Below are 22,859 nucleotides of genomic sequence, written 5' to 3'. Positions count from 1 at the left end.
TTTAACATCTGTGGAGCCACAGTGGCAATGCCTCTCATCCCTGAGCCCTGATATTGATAGTTTGTGCCTTTTCTCCTTTCGTCCTGATCACTCTGGCTAGAGAGTCAACAAACTTCTTGATCCCAAATACCCAGCTTTTGGATTTATTGATATTTCTCTATTATTTTTCTGTTCTTTATTTTATCACTATGCAGTCTAATTTTCATAGTATTTTCTTCTGTTTACATTGAATTTCATTTTCTCTGCTTTATCTAGTTTCTTAATATGGAAGGTGAGGTCACTGACCTGACTTGAGGTCTAGCTTCTTCTCTCCATCTTGACAAACCTATTTCAAGTTGAAAATGTTATAAATTAAAAATGCATTTAATACACCTAACCTACTGAACACCGCTGCTTAGCCTAGCCCACCTTAAACATGCTCAGAACACTTCATTAGCCTACAGTTTGTCAGAGTCATCCAGCACAAAACCTATTTCATGATACATGGTGAACAGCTCATGTAACATATTGAATGCTGTCCTGGAGTGAAGAACAGAATGGCTGTGGACCTCATGACCATGTGCTGCTGTTTCCCTGCATCACAGAGAGGGTCCTACTGCATGTTGCTAGCCCAGAAAAGATAAAAATCAAAATTCAAAGTATGGTTTTTACTGAACACAGATTGCTTTTGTACCATGGTAAAGTGAAAAACCTCCAAGTCGAGACTCATAATACACTGCCATTGTCTTTGCTATGTTAGCATGTCCCGTGCTGTCCCGTCTGTAGATGTTTGGGGCTATGACTTTCTCTTCAGTACACCGATAGCTGCATCCTACACATTCTGAATCCCACGTTTGTTTCAGTCATTTTCACCCAGTTCAAAATACTAATTTTCTTTGATATTTTCTTTGACCCGTGGGTTATTTAGAAATGTGTTCTTTAGTTTCCAACAATTTGGGAAGTTTCCAGATACCTTTATGTTATCAAATGACAATTTAATTTATTGTGGAAAAAAAATATGCTGGTATGACTTGAATCTTTTTTAACTCATTGAAACTGGTTTTGTGGCCACAGCAGAGCCTATCTTGGTAAACACGCTCTTCAAAGGAATGTGTGTTGAGCCCCTGTGGGATGGAATGCTCCGTGGCTGTGCCCAGGTCAGGCTGGGTGCAGACGCTGTCGAGTCTCCTGCTCCCTGACTGTCCACATGTCCACGAATCACTGAGAATGGAGTGTTGAAACCCCCGGTTGTAAGTATGGGTTTGTCTGCTTCTGACAGTTCCACTGTGCTTTGCTCCATGTATTTTGAACTTCTTTTATTTGGTTCACAGATGCTTAGGATTGTTACATACTTGTGGCCCCTTTATCCTCATGAATTTACTGTTGTTTGCTTAGAAATTCATTTGGTTATTAAGAAAGCTATGCCACCTTTTTTTTGATCAGTGTCTTCATGGCATATCTTTCCCCTTGTTTAACTCTGTTTGACTCTTTAAAGTGTTTTCTTTAAAACTAGGCAGTAGAGAGTTTTTTTCCTGCATGACAATATCTGCCTTTTAATTGGGGTATTTTAACCATTTTCACTTAATACGATTATTGGTATGATTGGGTCCAAATTTACTACCCAATTATTCATTCTCTACTAGTCCATTCTTCCCTTTCTTCTCCTGCCTTTTTTAGGATTAACGAGTATTTTTTGTGATCAAATTTTATTTCCGTCATTGGCTTACTCCCTGTAACTGCTGTGCTGTCTCACGCTGCCAGCTGACTTTAGTGGGCACCTGAATTTGGCAGAAGCCTTATAATACACTGCCATTGTTTTTGCTGTAAGAAATTCTTTTAAAAGTACTTAGATAATAAGAAAAACTCTGTTCTGCTTACCCATCTTCTCACCATGTCCTGTGCTGTCCCTTTGAGGAGATCCTGAGTCCATCTGGTGTCACTGTCCTAAAGCCCTTCAAGGGTCTCTAGCACAGGCCTGTTGGTGATGCCTTCTCTCGGCTGTTGCATGTCTCCAAATGTCTTTAGTTCACTTACCAGGTATGAGTTCAATCCAGAACATTCCCATATTCAGGTCTTGCACACAAGAACTAAAGGACGAGCTGTCCCACAGGAAGCCTGTGGGGGCAGACACTCGACGGTACCAGGCCCAGGACAGAGCTGGGGCCACCTGGGCTTCCAGCAAGCTCTGAGACTTGCAGGCCTTGGGGTGCCGAGAGCAGGGGTGACTGGGGCAGTGCTGTGGAGCGTGACTATTGCCACAGTTGTCCTGGTGCACTTGCACTTGGGACAGAGCATGAGGCCAGGGGTGACTGACTGGATGTGCAAATTTCAATTGTGGGCTAATCAGGTGCGTCCCGCATGTACAGAAACCAGCGCAAATGGGATTGTGTTTGTTGGGGTGATGGAAAAGTTCAGGCCTCATGGACCCTAGCACCCAGTGTGCCCGGACTCAGCTTCCACTTACAGGGACCTGCTTTTCTGCAGTCAGCCTTTCCTTTGGCAGCACAGGAATGGCACATATCCACACATCCAGAGGATGCACATGCATTCCAGGGCGGCTGGAATTCAGGTGTGAGTGTGGGTGGCCTGGTGCAGCTGGTCTCCCACGCCTGAGCTGTGGCCACGTGAGTGTGTGCACTGAAATGTGCTGCATGATCAGCGGCCTATGGGGTGGGCAGAGCTCCAAAAGGGAAAAGTTGCTGGGCAGACAAATGCAACAGATGGCCCTTATCTAGAAGAATAGCTTTGTGTCTTGGAGGTGTAGATAACCGTGCCGTGATTGGAGAGTTCACAGTTTATAGAGCTTCCAGAACAATAACTTTTATTCAAAACATTTTTTCCCCTTCTGGCCGATAAAACTATTTGTTAGAAAAGTATGTAAGTTGGCTTAGAAGTATGTCTGAAAAGTCTGAAGCCCTGAAATTGCTTTGTAGGGCTTGATAAGCCCTTTGCTGCACACCCACAGCTCATAGGAAACGTTACTGGGCACTGGACTGTGACATCTGGTGCCCCCGTCTCAGCGGGCAGGCAGGGGGTGTTGGGTTTCCCATCCACTGCCCCACCGAACTGCAGGTGGGTTCTAATTTATTATTGTGACAAAGACATATATTTTGCAAACCTGTTAGAAAATATTCTTTTTATATCCATTTAGTATCCTAGATGAATTTCCTTAGCTAAGTAACTCTGAACCCACTTCAGCTGGATGTTAAAGCAAAGCATGGTAACCATGACACAGCCGCTGGTGTCCCCCTTTGTCCTTGGCGGCCGGGCCCTGGGAAGGCCTGGGGGTGGTCAGCTTCTGTTTCTCCGGGCTATGAGGGCAGCCTGGCCCCAGGAAGGCCGGGGTCTAGGGCCCAGGGCAGGAGCGGTGGGCTGGTGGAATCAGGTGCAGGGAAGCAGCTGAGCCGGTCAGGAGGCGCGAGGTGCTCGGAGCAGGGCTGCGTCTGAGAGGAGCCTGTGAAAGGGAGGGGCCCTGGGACCTTCGTGCCCGTGGGACGGGGTGGGTGCTGTGTGCACCCACTTGTGTGTGGTTTTCCTCACCCCCTCAGTCTCCCTTCTTCCATGTTTGTGGCTCCTGACGTCCTAGCATAATACCGACCATCTGTTTAGTTGCCATTTGCTGAAATAGTGACATTTCCGGGACTTCCTGAAGGGGACGTGCTATCCCAGGATGTCAGAGATGTGGTTGCCAACCTCTGCTTCCTACCCTACTGACCCCAGGGTCGCAGAGTCGGACCGCAGACAGCGTGCGATCACCCGTCTCACCTGTGTCACCTCCGCGTGTGCCATCCAGTACATTGGCTCCAGGGTCTGTGGCTGTCCCCTGGGAGGTGGGCAGCCAGGCTGGGGGTGCATGGCCCTTTCACACTCATTCGGATGTGCCATCCTGTGGTCTGCCTTGTGAGTCACCTGGGCCACAGGGAGGGGTGACACCTGATGTGGGATCCTCCCTAGTGGACAGATGACAAGCTAACCAGGAGCCACACCGGCATGGCAGGCCATGCCGGCCGGACTCAGGAGACCATGTTCATTGGGGCGCTGCGTGCCACACCCCAAAAGAGCCATGCTGCCCATGCAGCCATGTACCTGCCTCTGCTGCCAAGCCTTGCTTAGAGGAGGAGGACACAGGCAAAGATGCTTCAGTGAATCAGGCAAAGATCTGACAGCAGATCCTGGGCTGCTGACCACCGTCTCCGTGGTGAGACACCAGCCAGCCCAGCGCTGAAAGCGGGTCAGCCTGTGGCTTGGCTGTGGAATGGGGTCCCAAGGTTGCCTTGCCCAGGGCGCTGGGTGGGACCTGGTCCTCAGAACGTGGTGAGCAAGCCCTCGCATGCTGTCGAGTGACACCCCGAGTGACAAGGCTTTGCGACTTTGATCCTCACGAGGATCCCGGCAGGGACGTCCTGCGCTCTGAGGTCCCTCGCGTGTTTTCCTGCTGCCCATCCGCAAACACTATCTTGCAGCCTTAGGAAAAGGAAGGGAGAGGTGCCCAGTGGGTGACAGCAATGCTCTGGGGCTTCTGACCTGCAAAGCGGTGCCTTATGCCTGACGTCACAGGAGCCAAACGTCTAAGTGTTATGACCCAAGCCACAGGGCATCCCAGCCACCACCTAACGCTTGTCTTCTGCTTTGGCATCGAGGTGGAAACCAGAGGCTCCTAGGGCCTGGGTCGAGTGGCCACGGCTGAGCTCAGGGCTGGAAGGATTGTCCCATCCAGACCACAGTAGTCCCATGGTGCTTCAGCCTCAGAAGCCCCCGTGTCCCCCGTGCTGCCAGAGAGGGCCAGATGCCCCAGCTGGAGCACAGACCCCTCCACCCTCCTCCCTATTTTTCTCCTGTTCCAAGTTTATCAACAGAGGCACGTGTGACATTTTATGTGGGTGCAATTTATGTGGAATTGTCTGCACAATGCAGGCGTCAGCACCACCCTCTAAGGCCAATAGGTGCACACTTCCCAGCCCTGAGGCCACCTCGGACCACAAGCAGCCCTGGAATCAGGTGCCCTGGAATCAGGAGGCCCTGGAATCGGCCTCCGTGAGGGAAGCCGGTCAGCAGACTGGCCTAGGGCTCCTCCATCACCCTGTCTGACCCCCTCAAGCACCAGAAGAAAGCATGTACGGAAGCTCAGGGGCTTCAGAGGAGGGGTGACCGGGTCGGGACCGAGGAGGGGGCACGCCCACCGCTGTGACAGCAACTCACGCCCGGCCAGCTCCTGAGGATGCTGCATGTTTCATGGTGGTGTTCCTGCTTCATACCTGGTAGTCCTGGGACATAGGCTACGAGTCTTCACTTTGCACCTGAGATGCCTTCCTGGGAGGTGAGAATCTGGACTTGGGAGCCACATACCGCATCCCCTGGGGAGTGTGGTGGCTGGCTGAGCTCGGCCATGGCCGCACAGCCCAGGGGCCTCTGGTCTCTGCTTTGATGCCAGAGCAGAAGGCAAGCATCAGGCGGTGGGCCTGCTGTGCCATCTCATCCCACCCACTGGTGGTCCAGCCTGGGAAGCGCTGGGAGCCCCCTGGAGCACATGGATGACTGTGAAGTGTCACCAAGACAGGCCAGAGCAGGGGACCCTGAGCACCCGGGCTCACAGAGCCGAGAGATGCCACCCCTAGGGCAGGGCCCCATCTGGTGGTGAGCCAGGGGAGTCTCGGGCGAGTTGGCATGGGGCCTCCGGGGCTCGTCCTGGGCAAAAATGTAAGAAGCAGGGGGCCCCATAGTGCACACATGTGCAGAACACACTACAGCGGTGACTGTCAGGCCACAGACATGCCTGGGGACACTGCTGGCAGCAGTCGCCTGTGGGCAACGGAGGGAAAGTTCCCCTTTTTATTTCTGCGCCTATTGACTTTCTTACAGTAAGCGTATCTCACTGTCATGACAAATATAATTTACAGGTCAAGCAGCCCCCCAAGGGAGAGCAGGAGCCCTTAACAAGGACGACTTTGGTGGGGACCTGAGGGCTGCGGCAGAACGAGGCAGCCCACCCCACCTGCCACACGCTCCTGTGAAAACGTCCCTGGGGTCCCCTGGTGGGCACGGCCTGATTCGGGCCTCAGGTTAAAAGGCCTGATGACAAAGGGGGTCAGGATGCTTTGCTGGGGTGCACGGCCAGACCACCTCCTCCCTTGCTCTGTAACGGCTGTCAGGCCCTGTGAAAGGTCACATGTTAGCTTATTCATCTAGAAACACACCAGTGGCCATCTTCCCCAGCCACTGTCTCTGAAGACTGGGGCGGCTTGTGCAGTTCACACGGGAGGAGTCAGGTGGCCGTGGACTTTTCCTGGAGAAAGTGCTGACGAACCCCAATCGGAGACCCAGGGCCGTGAGGGAGCCCGAGGTCACCAGGACTGTGGTCACTTCAGGCCTCGCCTTGGGCTCTGTGCCGTGGAAGGGCTGTGCTGCACTCAGGGAGAATCCTCGTGGGGAGCCTGGCCGGGCCCGGGAGGCCTGCTCGGTCGCTGACAGTCACCCAGCAGGTCCACGGGTCCCCGAAACCCTCCAGGCCTCGCTGTGGATGAGGGGCGGTGTTCAGCGAATCCCAGCCAGTGGTCCCCCAGGCTGGGTCCCTCTGACCTGGGGAGGGGGTGCGGGATGGGGTACGGGCTGGCCCTCTGTCTGGCAGCAGAGGGGACGCAGTAGACTGGCCTTTCACAGCTGCGCATAAGCCAGCACAGCGTGGGGTGGGAGGTGAACGAGCGAGCCGGGAGATGACCTCGGCTCTAGCCCACCCACTGGTGTTGGCAGACACTGGATCCTGGGTGCTGGTGAAGCATCACCACAACTCTTCCCAGGGAGTCCTGTGAATCATCCCGTCTCCTGGAAGCGCTGTCCGCTGAGCCTTGCTTTCTAAACAACTGATGGGCTTCGCTTCAGTTAATTAAAAAAAAACGGTTTGACACAGAGCTTGAAGAGGTCTGGAAATACAGCGTGGAGAGTGTCCAGACCTGCGCAGCAGCACCAGGCACCCGCCAGCTCGGCACACAGCCGGCTTTGACCTTCAAGGACAGCCCGCCAGATGCCCAGCCTTAGAGGTCCGGCTTGTTGGGTGTGTCTGTGTCCTGGGGCCGCAGGAACCCAGGACCATTGCCAGGTGGCTTGTGACATGAGAGTCTGTCCTCAATCTGGGGGTGAACTCCAGATCCAGGGTGCTGGGTGGCTCCCTCCAGAGGCCCAGGATGAGCTGCCCGTTCGTGGCTTCTGGCATATGTGTGGGGTGCTTGCCAGAGACACCCCTCCCAGCTTCTGCCTCCACGGCACCCCACAGCTTCACCTCTCTTCAGAGGAGGACCCGGCCACGTGGCCGGGCCACCCACCCCAGTACGGCCTTATGCTGACTAATTCCATCTGCAACCTCCCTGAGGTCATTCTGAGTGACCGGGCAGGTCTTCAGCACTGATACGCGGGCACATTTGGCCCAGTGCTGGGCAGCAGGAGGGTAGAGCTGGGAGAGGCTTCATGGGACCTGCAGGCCTGTGGCCCTGCAACCTCACTGGGGGTGTCCTGCCCCGACCCACCTGCAGCTGAGGGTTCTGCTCACAGGGATGACAAAGCATAGTTTCAAAAATTTCAAGACCCGAGTCTCTTGCAAATATAGAATGAACAAGTGTCCAGGAGTTATTAACTCATTAATGAAGCAACCAGAAAGTTGATAAGATGGTTCAAAGAGAATTTAAGTAACTGGATGTCCACAGGTATTAAAAGAGGAATGTGGCTGGGTCACCTACAACATGGGTTAATGTCCTTTAAGGCCATTTATATATTAACTATATTACATAAATATGTAGTAATTTATATTTTAATATATGTCAGAAATGTAATAATAAAGTGTTATTTTATTAACGAAGTAGTTATAACATGCACCATAAATATTAACATTAATATTATTAATAGTTTGATATTAATACCATTTATTTGCTATTAATTACAGGACTATTTTAAACAATAGTTACATGTTCTGAATATTTGTCTATTTATTGATACTGTCTGCTAAATAAACAGTGTTAAGTATAAATAGAAATCTCTTTTGAAGGCCTCTTTCTTGTGGGCAGAAGCCACTTGCTTTACTGGAAAAGGTCTTCGAGTTAAGCTGAGACAGCATCTGAACCTTATGTGCAATAGCACATGGGCAGGGCAGGGCGCTCTGCGGAGATGACGCAGGCTTTGTGAGCATGGGGTACGGGCTGGAGGGGCACAGGGGCCCCGTGCCCAGGCTGGGCTGTTTTCTTAACATGAGTGGCCACATCCTGTGAAGAGGACGCTAAAGGTCCTGCTGGAACCTGACCTCATTGGCGGCCACAGTGTTGGGCTGTTCTGAGAGCAGCTGCTGCCACGTGGCTTGGGCACACTCTCCCTGGGGTCTGTGTGTTTCTGACTGTGTCGCCCCCAACACCCCAGCCCCATACAACCATCAGCCCAGTCTGCTGCCTGAACATATATGACGTGATGAGCCTAGGACCTGAATCCCGTGGCGGGACATCTACATGAGCCACCGTCCATGCTCTAGGCTGTTGGGCTCACAGTCGTGTCCCTTGTGTGGCATTTATTGAATGAAAGAATTAGCCTTTGGGGGCCTTAAAACAGCGCAGATTTACTCTTACCATTCCAGAGGTCAGGAGTCTAACGTAAAGGCGTCCCAGGGCTGCTTCCTCCGGGGCTCCGGGAGCAGGCACTCCCGGCCTTTCCCAGCTCCTGAAGGTGCTGCATTCCTGGGCTCGCGGCCTCATCCCCTTTATCAAACAGGCAGTGCACCGCCTTCCAGACTGCAGCCCTGACTGCCCACTGCCCTCTTCCCCTTGTGAGGACCGTGGGTGCATTGACCAACCTGGATGGTGACGTCGCCTCCCATCTCAGAAACTCAATCCCGTTGCAGAGTCCCTCTTGCAGACTAGGTGACATATTCCCCAGTTCTGGGCCTTGGATGTGGATGACTTAGGGTACCACACGAGCTACGTAAAAATATGTACTGTGCATCTGAGAGGCATATTACCAAGGCGGAGGGAGGTCCAGGTCTCTCTTCAGATGGTGCGCTGGGATTCTGTTGTGCTGTAGTTTACATGTTGAAATAAAGCTCAGATGAACCACTAAATGTTGTCAAGCACAGAAGTGATAGCGCAATAAAGCCTGCACATCAGGTGAGAATGGCTTTTAGAACACAGACATCCTGGCATCCGTCGTGGGCTGTCCGGCAGAGGCCGCTGCGTGGGGTGGGGGGTCAGTCCCCGGGCTTGGGGTAACCGCACGGCTGCCATTGCCTCACTGCGATGGGGGCGCAGCACCCTCTCCTTGCCTTGGGCGGCCCGTCCCTTGGACCTCCTGGCACCCGGAAGCCAGTGCTCGCAGTTGCTCCTGCAGCGGGACGCCCTCTCAGGTGCTGGCCCACCCTGGCCCTCAGCCTCAACTCCCTCCCGGTTCCCTCGCTCACTCATGGATTCAGACTTTCTTTCTGTTCACATGATTTTCCAGGAACCAGAGAGAGACTGCAGACAAGGGGCAAAACACATGCAACCATGCGTAGAACCTCCCCACGTTCACCCTTCCCCGGGGTGGATCTTAACCCGGGGCTCGTGTGTGCTACCCACAGCGGGATGAGACGTAGCTGGCTGCCCATGTGCCAGGAAGGGCGGCCCCTTCCTGCCTTTCTGGGGGTCTGGCCAGGGAAAGGGACACCTGTGTGGGATAGAGGAAGTGGGCTGCAGGAGGAGCGAGGCTCTGGAGAAGCAGATGCCTGACCCAGGGGCTTCCCAGCAGTGGGGGGGCCTGCCTGGGACCGCAGGTGGGGGGTGGGGGCTGCTCTGAGGTCTCGGGTGGTGGTGCACATAGCCTGAGGCTACCTGGGTGGTAAAGTCCTCACTGTGGACTGGGATGGGAAGCTGGAAGGGTCCTGCGCCAGGGTCTGACAGGGTTGGGGGCTGGGGTGGCTGGGGAGAAGGACCTTGAGGCTCACCCAGTGTTCAGGGGGGCCCCACCAACACTCGGGGCTGATGAGGGGGTGCTTGGTCAGGGATGTAGGGTAGGCCACCTTCAGAGAGAGGCAGGAAGGCCTCTGGCAACCCCACTCAGGTTTCAACCACGCTGAGCCCTAGACTCAACCTTCTGCCGAGCATCTGCGCTTATAGGTGGCATGGCCTGAATGTGTCCCCAAGTCCATGTGGGGGCCTCTGTGACGGAGCCAAGGGGCAGGCCTTTGAGAGGGACTAGGGTTTATGAGGTCATGAGGGCACCCGGGGGGGACTGGTGTCCTGGCAGGAGTCCTCACCCCCTGCAGGCACAGTGTAGAAGAGGCCCCTTGAACCGACCCTACCATACCCTGACCTCGGCCTGCAGCCCCCAGGAAGGTCTGCTGTGTGAGCCCCACCCTGGACCCAGGACCAGACGGAGGCCAGCAGACATTTCAGAAGCCACTGTCCCAGGTCATCCCCGGTCACTCCTGAGTCTAATCCACTCCTTTTTGAGCAGGGGCCCCTGCCTAGCCAGAGCCCTGGAGCTCTCGCCCACTTTAAAGCAGTGATTTGTTTTCTTACTGTTGAATTTTAAGAGTTCTTGGTACAGTTTGACAGCCCTTTATAGATGTGAGCTTGCGAATATTTTCTCCCAGAATGTGGCTTATCTTCATTCTTAACAATGTCTTTCTGAGAGCAAAAATCTTTAATTTCCTAGGTTAAATTCCATGTCTAATTCTTTTTTTTTTTTTGCATGTGGATGTCCAGTCGTTCCAGCTCCATGTATTGAAGAGACCACCCTTTCTTCTCAGTCAGAGATCGGGTGGCTGTGCTTATGTGGCTGTATTTCTGGGCTGCCCATTATGATCCATTGATCCATTTGCTTTCTCACCAATACCACATGGTCTTGGTTAATGTGGCTTCAAAGCAGATCTGAAAGTCGGGTAGTACCTGTTCTCTGACTTTGCTCTTTTCAACATTCGTATTGACTATTCTGCGTCTTTCGCCCGTCCATATAAACTTTAAAATCAGTCTATTGAGAATCACAAAATAGGGCCCTGTGATTTTGACTGGGATTGCACTGAATCTACAGATCAAGTTGGGGAGAAGTGACACCTTGGCAATGCCAAGTCTTCCTGGTCCTGCTCTTAGGAAGAAGGCGTTGAGTGTCTCGCTGTGAAGTATGATGTTAGCTGACTTTTTTTTGTAGATGTTCTTTATCAAGTTGAAGAAGTTCCCTTCTAGTTTGATTAGACTTTTGAATGACAAATGAATGGGTGTTGGAGTTTTATCAAATCCTTTTTCTGTACCTTCTGATGGGCTCATATGATGTTTCCTCTTTAGCCTGCCATGTGACGGCTGCATTAATTGATTTTCACATGTCAAACAGACTTGCACACCTGGAGTAAGTCCCACCTGGTCATGGTGCACAGTTCCTTTTATACATTGTTGAATTCAATTTGGTAATGTTTTGTTGAGGATTTTTGCATCTATGTTCACATTTCTTATAATGTTTTTGTCTGATTTTTATATTAGTGTAATGTTGGCCTCATACAATGAATTAGAAAACATGACCTCTGCTTCTATTTTCTATAGCAGATTACAGATAATTGGTATATTTCATTCCTTTAATGTTTGGTACAATTCACCAGTGAAACCATCTGGGTCTGGTGCTTTCTGTTTTGAAAGATCATTAATTATTAATTCTATTTTTTTAGTAGATATGAGCCTGTTCACATTATCCATCTCCCCCTGTGTGCATTCTGGTGGCCTGTGTCTCTCAGGGAATTTGTCCATTTTATGTAGGTTTTCAAATGGGCGGGGATAGATCTGTTCACAACATTCTTTTATAATTTTTTTAATGTTCATAGGATCTGTACTGATGGCCTCCTTTTCATTTCTGATGCTAGTAATTTGTATCTTCTCTTTTTTTCTTGGTGATTCTGGATAGAGGTTTATCAATTTCATCGATCTTTTCAAAGACCTAGCTTTCGGTTTTGTTGATTGTTCTCTATTGTTTTCCTGTTTTCAATTCCATTGATTTATTACTTCTTTTAGTCTTACTGTGGCTTTAACTTGCTTATCTTTTTCCTTGTTCCTCACAGTGCAAGCTTAGATGATTGACTTGAGATCTTCCTTTTTGTCTAATATGACCTTCATTGCCCTGAGGGTCCCTTTCAGCTTTTGCTGCATCCCACAGATTTTATAAGCTGCATTTTCATTTTCATTTAGTTTAAAATAGTTCTTTAGTTTCCCTGGAAGTTTTTTCTTTGACCCATTTGTTATTTAGTGTGTTGTTTAATCTCAAAATATTTTGGGACATATCTTCAAACTCACTGATTCTTTCATAGTAGTGAGTCCATCAAGGTCTTCATTTCTGTTAGAATGCTTTTTTATTTCTTGCATTTCCTTTTTATTCTTTCTTAGAGGTCCCAGCTCTCTGTTTACATTTCCCATCTATTGCTGTATATTGTCCTTTTTTTCCCATTACAGCCCTTTGCTTAATAATTGTGGTAATCTTAAATTCCTGGTCTGATCATTTGAAAATCTCTGCCATATCTGAGTTGGTTCAGATGCTTGTTTTATCTGTTTAGACAGTGTTTTTGCCTTTAGTTAGCCTTGTAACTTTTTGTTGAGAGCTGATATGACACGGCAGATAAAAGGAACCAGATACATAGAGTCATAGCTGTAGGTGTGAGGTTTCTGTTTACCTGGAGGTCTTTCTTGCCATATTGCTGTGCGTGTCACCTCCAGGACATGCTGGAAAGAAATAGTGGGGGTGGTCTGATATTCACTGGTAAGCATTATATTACCTGTAGATTTTTAAATGCCCTTTATCAGGTTGAGATAATTCCCCTCTATTTTGTTATATTCTTCTAGTTTTGGTTCTTGTAGTTTGCTGGGTGTTTTTTAAATCATGAATCTTTGAATCTTTGTTAAATTTTGTCAGATGTTTTCTGTGCATCTGCTGAGATGATCATGTGAATGAATCCTTTATTCTGTAATCCTGTAAATTACAAAAATTGATTTTTTTAATTAAATCTTTTTACTTTGAGATAATTGGTGGTTCACACTCAGTTGTAAAAAGTAACATAGATTTTCCCTGCTCTTTACCCAGTTTCTCTCCAGTGGTTACAATTTGCAAAGCCAGGGGGATGTCAGAGTCTGGATACTGACGTCCAAAAGCTGGGCATGCAGAGCCCTGTCGCCACCGGGACCCCTGCGTGTCCTGCCTGTGGACCCTCCGGTGCCCGTGAGCACTGGTTCTGTACCATGTCCAGAATTCGTGGCGGTCCCTGCAGAGCCAGCCTGCACTTCACCAGGTTCCTTTCATGTTGGAGGGATGGCATCTGTGTCGAGTACAGCGAACGTCCTCCAGATTTTCTGTTCTTTATCATGCTTCTTTCCATGAAGAGTTTAAAAAGTGTCATGGAGTCAAGGTTGTCAGCCTTTCCTTCAGTGCCCCTGGATTTTGTATCTGAATTTTCCTCAGAGCAGCTTCATTCCAAGATCACAAAAATCTGGGCCCTTATTTCCTTCTGTTGTGTTTCTCTTTTTGTTCTTTCACACTGAAATCCTTGATCTGTCTGAAATGTGTTGTAATACATGGGGTGAAGAGCACAGAGCAGGAGCTTTGATCTACCCAAATGGAAAATTGGTTGCCCTAATATCATTTGTTGAGCAATTTATCTTTTAAGTATTTTATTTTGAATCCTCAATACAAAGCCTTATGCGTAAGCAGTGTTCTTCCTGTTCCACAGCTGAGGTGTCCAAGGTCAAGCTGAGTGAGTCATTCCGGGCGGCACAGACTTTGAAAAGTAGAATCAGATCAGGTTTGCCACTCCCATGACCCACCTCCTTTCCCTCCCCAGCTGTAAACCACCCAACCTGCCCGCGCCAAGGGCCCGTGGGAGCGTGTCTCCTGGAAGAAAGGCCTGGGGGCTGCCTGGCAGTGCAAAGACGTGTGGCTTGGCTCTGGAGCCGCCTCATATGAGACCCTGTTTTATAGGGATGTCTTTGGGGCACTAAGACAGCTAAACTGCCTCGGATGAGCCAACACACTCCAGCCTACACCCAATTTGGCTTCACACTGCACTAGCAAGAATCTGCTGTTCATCTCAGGATCACGGATTGCTATTTAAGATGGCAATTTCCCACCAGTTATCAGATGGGAAAACTTGGAAGAAAAAATAAGGTTTCTGCTGCAGAGAGTGGAGAGATGGAACCGGTGGCCGGTACATTCCTCCCCTTGTCCCACTCTCTGATGGTGGGACAGTGTGCTTTGCTGAGAAGGAAGAAGGAAGGGAGGCAGTCGGCACGGCAGATGGACCAGGAGTGAGTCTTCCCTCCGGGCCTACGGGGGCATCTCTCCTGATCCGCACAGCTCCCCCGCTGGGAAGTCAGCAGGGGATGGTACCACCAGGCCCGTGTCTATGAGCGGCTGGGGCCTCTGACCCGTGATGCCACAGGCGGCCGTAGGGCAGGGCCTGGACTGAAGTCTCCATGCAGCCAGCCTGGGGCCTCAGCCCTCAGATGTTGCCACGGCCTCTCCCCCACTCAACCACCACAGCCCCATTCCATCCATCCTTCCAACCTCAGCGAAGGGCTCCAGCCGCTGGAACCCTGTCCTGCACCCCCACCCAGGACTGACTCAGGTCCCTCCCACCTGCTGGTCCCTTGAGTCACAATTACTCTCTGCACGTGGACTTCGCCAGGCTTCACACTCCATGTCCCTCACATTGTAGGTGCTCAGCAAAGGGTCTGAATGTTGGAAGGACGGGATGGATATGAAGAATGGGGGGTGGGCCTTACTGCAGGTGGTGTGGGCTTGAGTGACTGGGTGAAGTCATTGAAATAGGTGAGTGTTAAAACTTCTGCAAAAGATCCTATTAAGAGGCTGAAAAGACAGGTCACAGACTGAGAGAAAATACTTGCAAATCAGATCTGACAAAGGACTTGCATCCAAAATATATGAAAAATTCTCTAAATTCAGCTGCAATAAAACAGACAATCTACCTAGAAATGGGCAAAAGATATGAACATATGAACAGCCCCTTCACGGGTATCATCAGCAGTGATGGAGATGCAAATAAAAACACGAGAGATTACACACACCTGTCAGAATGGCCAAGATAGACGATGACAGCACCATGCAGGTGAGGATGCTGATGAACCAGACCTCTCTCTGCCCCTCGGGTGGAGTGGCAGGTAGGCCACCTCGGAGAAGAGTGGGGCTGCTTCTCACTTGCCATACAACAGCAGTCACACTCCTTGGCATTTGATCTGGAAAAATAAAACCATGTTCACACATAAGTTTGTAGAAGCTTTATTTGCAATTGCAAAAACTGGAAGCAATTCCGATGCCCTTCACCCTGAGTAGAGAACACCTGTCTATCCACACCATGGACCAGCCTACACCCACAGGTGGGTCTCAGCAGCTGTAGGCTGAGGGAGGAAGCCAGGCTTAGAGGCACGGACCCAAGGCCCTGTTTGTGTAACATTTGTAGAGTGGTGAATTGTGTGGGTGGAGACGGGTTGGGGGTGGCCCCACACGCTGCTTCCCTGCAGTTAAGAGACTGTTTTCAGACGAACGATCAAGGGGAAAAGATGGAAGGCTAGCAGGCTTGTTTTTGAGGTTACTGTCCATTTCATTGTTTACAATCCAGCCCAGGAAGCGAAGAGAGGAAAGCTGTTTGGAATGAAACCGTTTTTCAAGAGCCACCCGACACCCTAGAGCTTTAAGCAGAGTTTAGTTTGGGTGCGAGAAGCCAGCCTAGAGGAAAGACCCTGGAAGTTCTTAGCAGGGCTGAGTTGGGTGTTTTGGTCAAGCCACCTCTGGGTGGTAGGGCTTTGGAGGTAAAGTTTACGTGTAACAAGTTGTACGATTTGCAAAGCTGAGAGTCCTGTGTGACCCTCAGTCCTGACAAGGTACAGGGTGCCCCTGCTCAGTACGCCCAACCACCTGCCAGAGGCAGCCAGGCACCCACATTTCCACCAAAGGTCAGTTTGGCCTGGTTTTGAACTTGGAGGAGCTGGACGGCATCTGCACTCAGCCTGGCCCCTTTCCCGCAGTGTGCACCGCGATTCTGCGGAACGTTCTATTTCTCAGGAGGAAATGTGGCCCCCAGCCTCCTGCACCGCCCTCCTCGCCCTCCTCCCATCACAGAGCAGCTGAAAGGGATGTACCCAAGTGTGCACATGCCCAGTTTGCTGGTGGGGGCTCATGCCAAGGCTGAGTCAGGGTGCGGGGCCCTGATTTCCTGACCACTTTCTAGATCGAGTGTCCATGGCATCCTGCTGGTAGTGTGTCTACAGCCCTGAGAAACCTGCACAGGAGGCCCCAGGGGTGGTTCAGAATAATCCATGGGAAGAGCCTGTGAAGAAAGAGCAGGTGTGGGAGCCTGAGGTTCGGAGCTTCTACAGGCAAGATCCGTGGTCACCCCAGTGGGAGATGCGTGAGACCCCTTAGCGGGAGGCTGCCCCTGAAAGGGGTCAGTGCTGGGGCAGCTTCAAAACTGAGCAGCACATGTCCCAGCATTCTCTCCTGCACTGAGCTACGTTCTCGGTGCTCACAGCAAAGCAGGGATTCAGGTGCTCTGAGCTGTCCACGCGAGGCTCATGGGACCTGGGGCTCTTATTTCAAACTTGAAAGGGGCTGGAACAAGAACACATCTTCACTCATGGGACCTTGGGCCCTAGCAGGGCAGGACTGGACTTCATCATGACCACCCACAGGCTGGAGGAGGATGGAAGCCTCTCTTCCACGATTAAGGACCGCGGGCAGAGCAGTGGGGACCCCGCCCGCTGGAAGCCGCCAGGGCATCACAGGGCCTCCGATTTGGCAGGAGTGGGGCGACATCCGCCCAGGCCTGGCACCAGGGGCCTGCACCCCCACTGCTGCCCCAGCACCTCCCCGCTTCTCTTCTGCTCTGTGGAACCTGCAGGGTTGGTTCAGGAAACAAAACATATTGAGCTGTTCAACCTGGAAGCAACGAATCACTGAAAACCAGAGCAGAGCTCCTGGGGAAAATGTCATAACTCTTGCGAGCTCTCTGTTTCTTCAGTGTGAGCCCTGGCAGGCATGAAGGGCTGCCCACTGTCCCGCCACAGCGAGGTGGGCATGCTTTGTGCCTCTTCTGCACCATGCATTTGGGCCGTGTGCCCCTCCCACCTGCCCCATGAGCATTAGGTCTGACCTGGCTGGTGCCTTGGGGCCCCTGGGGGGCTGGCCCTCACTCACGGAGACTTAGGCTCACTTCTTTCTGAGCCTCTTTCCCAGCACCCTGTGTGTTGAATGCACAAAGTATTTCCATAAATACAGGAAAAAAACATAACCCTCACAGCAGACTCTTAAACACCAAGTGTTGTACTATTTATTTAGCATCTCTGCAAAGTAGAAGAAACTCCTCCCCAAAACTCTCAACAAAACACAAGTGTTTCAATACTTGAATAAATCTTATTTAACTAAAAGCACTGGGGCTAGTGTCAGGTGAGCCAGGTAATATGTATCAGGAGTCTTAAAAACAACCCTCATTCCAATAATCTATCTCTGGGAACTTACCCAAAGGAAGAAATTCAATGTGTGGAAAAAATCCTTATGCCCAAAAATATTCATTATAGGGTAGCATTATTTATAATAGTGAAAATATAAAACTCACATGTCTAACAGAGATTATCAAGTGGGCTGTGGTAAGTTCTCCCGACGGAGGATGAGAAGAAATCAAGTGATGCTTGTCCAGGGTCAGTGACATTCATCCATCCACGCCTGAGGCATGGTAAGGTGTCCTAGGCGATACACTTTTTCCAAGAAAGTTCTCAAAGAAAATATGGCAAAAATGTTCACCATGGTTTTGTCCAGTGGATGGCACTCCAAATTATTGCTTCTTTCTCTTGTGTTTCCCCCAGATTTCCTATAATGACATTTTACAATGCAAACTCCCCAAGAGATATGGCCTCTGCATGCATTTTCTGCTCGTGTGCGTGCAGGTTGCTGTTGGTCTGGCTCCGCTTTCTGTGTGTTTTACCTCCACCACACCATGCTCACCGTTCATGCAGACAAGCAGTGGCCTGGAGTCCACAGACCTGTGCAGGGCCGCGCGGAGGCCCTTTCCTGTCTTCAGAGCAGATGAACAACTCACCTGGGCCTTCCCTGTGCACAGCTGAGGAGACAGAAAAGGGCCTCAACGTGCTGAAGTGCCCAGTGCCAGAGGGCCGATCATCACTACAGCCCACCAGTAAACTTCAGTGAGAACTAATATTTTTGGCTTATTAATGTTATTCCTGGAAATCATGTGAATCCTTTCCACACCTCCATTGTTCCAGTGCATACTTTCCTTATGAGGTGGCCCTCAGTGGCCAAAGAATTTGCATGTTATAGCAGAGTCCCCATAAATTTCCAAACAATAGTCCCTGGCTGTCTGGCTTTCTGGTGGGAGGACAGACAATACAGCTTTGAAAAATTCACTGTATTCCAAATATGCTTACCTCCAAAAACAGAGGGCCTGTCTGTAACTTTAGAGGGCCTTATCGGAGCCTGTCACTTTGTAGCACTTACAAAAGAAATAGACTGTCAGGGAGATGACCCAAAGGTAGCTTTCCTTGGGCTGCAAACCCAGACCAGTGGGAGTGGCACCCCAAGAAAGGACAGCAGACCGACATCTGGCAAGGCGCGCTCCAAGGTGAGAGTCAGAGAAAAAGGCCATCCCTGGCCCAGTGACCAATGACCCACTCCACTGGGGCTGCAGAGGGAGGTGGGAAAGGCACTTGGGAGCCCCCAGGCTGCTGCTCAGGCATATGTGGATGTACATGGACTGTTTTGAAAAGAGAGAGAAAGATGTTAATGTCTGTGAAGGCGAGGTGGGTCCCAGGGATTCAGGCACTAAGATCATGATCATCACAGATGCTCTAAAACATCCAGCAGAGGCACAGGGTGGGTGGCACTCCCAAAGTGCTGACACGTCCTTAAAGGTGAGAGTACAGACAGAACCGTGGACAAAATGGATCACACAGGCTCACCTGCAGATACGCGTGGTGGTTGTGTCAGGGGCGGTGGTGGTGATGAAGATTGTGAGGTCGGGACTCCATCTGTCGGATGTTTGGTGCACACACTGTCTTCCCAGTGTGCCCAGAGGCAGGCATTCTTGCATCAGGTGTACAGAGAGGGAGACTGAGGCTTGCAGAGACAAATATCGTACAAGATCACGTAATTAATAAGCAAGCAGGGCCACGTGGCAACACAGAATTTTCAACCGCTTACCAGCAGTATGCAAATGAATGATTCAAAAGTTAACTCCGGAAACTTTCCTAACTGAAAGTGAGTCTTGGCATTGCTATTTCGGGCAGTGAGTCTTGCCCTAAAGCATTTTTAAAAGGAAGGTTCCAATCCACCCCCAAATCCAGGCAGCTACAAGTTTTTACATTAAATAAGGAAAGGATCATAGGAATGCCACGAGAGGTGTTTATAAACAGACATAAGAGGTGACAGAAGCAGACACAGGGCAATAACCTGAATATTTGAAATTCATCCCTTAGACTTTTGAAATGAAAATACTTTGGGGAAAATGTTAAATAATTAGAGTTTCCATGTATGGCCTTTCTGCCACATGTCCCCAGTGGGGGCTTCAAATGTAGCAGGCCTGAGAGGCCTGTCCGGGCCCATCTCCTCCTTTCCTGTCAAGCAGGGGCGACCCAGGGTCTGGCTCCGGCTGCCCCTTCTTCAGTCCTACGAGGGGTCAGGCCTGGGTACCCACCTTTTCCCAGTCCAGCCTCCCCGAATCAGGCAATGAAATGGGTGCCAGCTTGCCGGGAGTTCCTGGAAGCTGCAGACATCCAGTCAGCTAGCTGGTGTCTCGGCCGCAGGACGGTCCGGCTGGGTGTGGCCCGCGTACTGTCCAAGCTCGCATCCTCACTCAGCCTCGAGGTGATCTGACCTCACAACCTGCCGTTTGGACATTTCAGACCCCACTTATGTTGCTGAGGTGGGGTTTTATGCTATTTAAAAACTGCAGTAATTAGAAGATGATTATAATTGAATCTAGGAAGTAACAATGCACTTAATAAATTCTACAAAACTTCAGTGTATCTTATTACAATAATATGGAAAGCAACCAAGAAAAAGAAGGATGAAAAGATACCTAAGCAGAGAGAAATTAAGACCGTCTCTTAAATGAAAGTGGTGCATATTATGGAAAGTACTATGAAAAGGTATTTACAAGCTATGAAAACAAAGATACAGTGCACTGTGTTCATGACTTGAAGCCCAAGCACTATTTCACATGGCAATGTTTCCCAAATTTCAGTCTCCCACATATTAACTTAGAAGCTTGCCATATCTGTGCCATCTGAATGATTATTTACCCAATGCATCTATTAAAGACTCCACTCTTCAGTTTAAATACATTCAGTGCCACCTGAAACAGTGTGTGTGCAGTCACACATTTGGAGCACTGGCTATGCTGATCCTACATACACTGAAATAAAATAGTAACTTTAAAATAGAAAGTACCCATCCACTTACCACCCAAGACCTTTTGTATGACCCTCCAGGCCCCAGGACTTAAGGAAGTGGGTGACTCCATCTTCTCCACGAAAACACATGTAACATGTGGAAAACAAATACATGGATAATGGCCAAAACAGAAAACTGCAGCTCCCCCCAGGGGCCCTTGACATGGGTACAAAAACCATTTAGAAAACGTCAGGTTGGTGTCTTGTGCTACTCATTTTATTAACAAAATCCTCCAAAAGTACAGGCAAGCCCTACTTAAAGTCTAGTGTGATTTCCCATTACAGGTAAACTTACTATAACCAGACGTCTCCTTATGGAGCAGATCTAATATCTATGGAAAGGTGGCACCATAATTTGCGTTAACACTGAAAAGCATGAGATTAGTACAAATATTTGAAAAGATATCAAGATGTCATTCCAAAATTCAAACAATATTTTTTACAATGAATTTCTAACTATAAAATTAATTCATGTATATTACAGACCATTAAAAAAATACAAGGAAATTAAATTCATCCAGAGATAAGCACTGTTATGTACAGATAAGCACAGGTTCTTGACCTCTTAATACATATGTAAATGCATAAATATGTATGTCACGTCACTGCAGATCTTCACAAAATGTGCTCCTGCTATGCATGCAGTTCTGTACCATGCTCTTTTTACTTAGTATCATTAGCATTTCCTAATTTTACTAAAAACTCTTCTAAAACGTCATTTTAAAGTCTCTGTGGTTTTTCATCATTGGAAATCACCAAAATGTATGTGGCTAGCAGCCTGCCGTGGGGCTCTTAGACCTGGTCGCACTTCTCGCTGCTGTGCCCGAGGCGTAGATGCACATCCTCCTGAGCCCCAGTGGACGCGCGGTTGAAACGTCTGAGATTCATCGTCACAGCCGTGATCCCCTGCTTTAGCCAACCTGTTCATCTCCGACCAAACATTTCAACAAATAAAAGGGCTGTGGAGAGAGCAGCGTTTCTTTGTCTAGCTGCACCACTTTTATGACCCTTACTGTGGTTTATGTCATCACCTGCTTTACAAGCATGTGCATGGTGGGGTTTTGTATTTTTTGTACATTTTATATTTTTATGCACTCAGACCTACCAGACCTCCCATCTCTGGTTCCTGCTTTTGATAGTATGCTTACATCTCTCAATTTATTCAAGTTTTTTTATAGTCTTTTACAAAATATGCTGTTTTTTCAATATACATTTTGTACACATTTCTTGACTAACCACAAGTATTTAACAGAGAAATTGTGTTGCTACTTTGAATGTGCTCCCCATCCTCACCACTGTAACGGCCTCTGGGAATGCTATTGGCTTTCTGTATTAACTTTATCATCCGTTGTGTTATTTCCTCCCTTTGCTTTACTGACTTTGCGTCCATTCTTTTGGGTGTTTGAGGAAGTTTTGTGCCTCAAAGCTCTGATTCTGCAGTTGGCCAGACTGTTTGCATTCTAGACACTCTTTGCTAGATCTCAGTCTTAGGCGAGTCACTGTATCACTTTACCCCCAGCTTTACTGAGATGGAACAAATAATACCTAGTAAGTTTGAGGGGTGCAATGTGATGATTTGACACACGTGTATTGTGAAATGATCACCATAGTAAGCTCACATAGCTACTGTGTGTGTGTGTGTGTGTGTGTGTGTGTGTGTGTGTGTGCGCGCGCGCGCGCGCGCGCGTGCGTAAAACACTTAAGGTCTACTCTGTTAGCAAATTCCAAGTATACAATAGTCTTGGTGACCAGTCACCATGCTGTACATCAGATCCTCAGAACTTACTCACCTTATAACTGGATGTTTGTACTATTTGATCAACATCTCCTATGTTCCCCTCACTCAGCCCCTGGTGACCACGGTCTGCTCTTCTATGAGGTGGATTTTTAAGATCCCATATGTAAGTGCACATTTGTGTGTATATGTATCCTTACATCACATGCAAATTGTCACACTTACTTTTCCTTTCCTTTTTTTTTTTTTTAATATTCTCTCCTTGTTTATTTATTTATTGGTCTTGCAGCATCGGGTGGAACCTTGGGAATGTGACAGTGGGTTGGGCCTTCTTGTTGCGGGCCCGAGGTGCTGGAGAAGCTCACCGCCCCCACCGCGGGTGCTCTTGCGACCTTTGCTCCTCGTCAGGACTTCCTCCAAAAGACATCCCTTTCTTCATTATCTTGGTGCCTTGTTGAAAATGAAGATCATATATATGTGTGTTTCTACTGATGTTTAGAGGTACAATTGATTTTTATACTGAGCTTGAATCCTGCAACCCTACCAAGTCCATGACCACAGTGGTAGCTGTCTTGTCATGCATGAATAGGTGTAGATTTTTGTCAAATGTCTTTTTCTGCCCAACTGACATGATTGTGAACCTCACCGCTGCCGCCTCTCTGATGTGGGGAGCCTGATGCAGCCCAGGAGCCTCCTGG

General features: G+C 49.4%; 1 long non-coding RNA gene across 1 annotated transcript; it reads right to left on the bottom strand.

Moving 5' to 3' along the window:
* Nucleotides 1-708: 708 nt before the first annotated feature.
* On the bottom strand, nt 709-18,265 carry LOC140843331 (uncharacterized). Its single transcript, XR_012120955.1, has 3 exons — nt 17,579-18,265; nt 15,036-15,203; nt 709-4,443 (listed from the first exon to the last, which is right to left on the bottom strand). It is a non-coding gene; the product is annotated as an uncharacterized lncRNA (long non-coding RNA).
* Between the last annotated feature and the right edge of the window lie 4,594 nt (nt 18,266-22,859).

The sequence above is a fragment of the Manis javanica genome, chromosome 9, assembly GCF_040802235.1.
Source record: "Manis javanica isolate MJ-LG chromosome 9, MJ_LKY, whole genome shotgun sequence".
In the NCBI taxonomy this organism is placed as follows: Eukaryota; Metazoa; Chordata; class Mammalia; order Pholidota; family Manidae; genus Manis; species Manis javanica.
The sequence above is the reverse complement of the archived record's forward strand: the minus strand, read 5'-3'. Positions and strand labels throughout refer to the sequence as shown.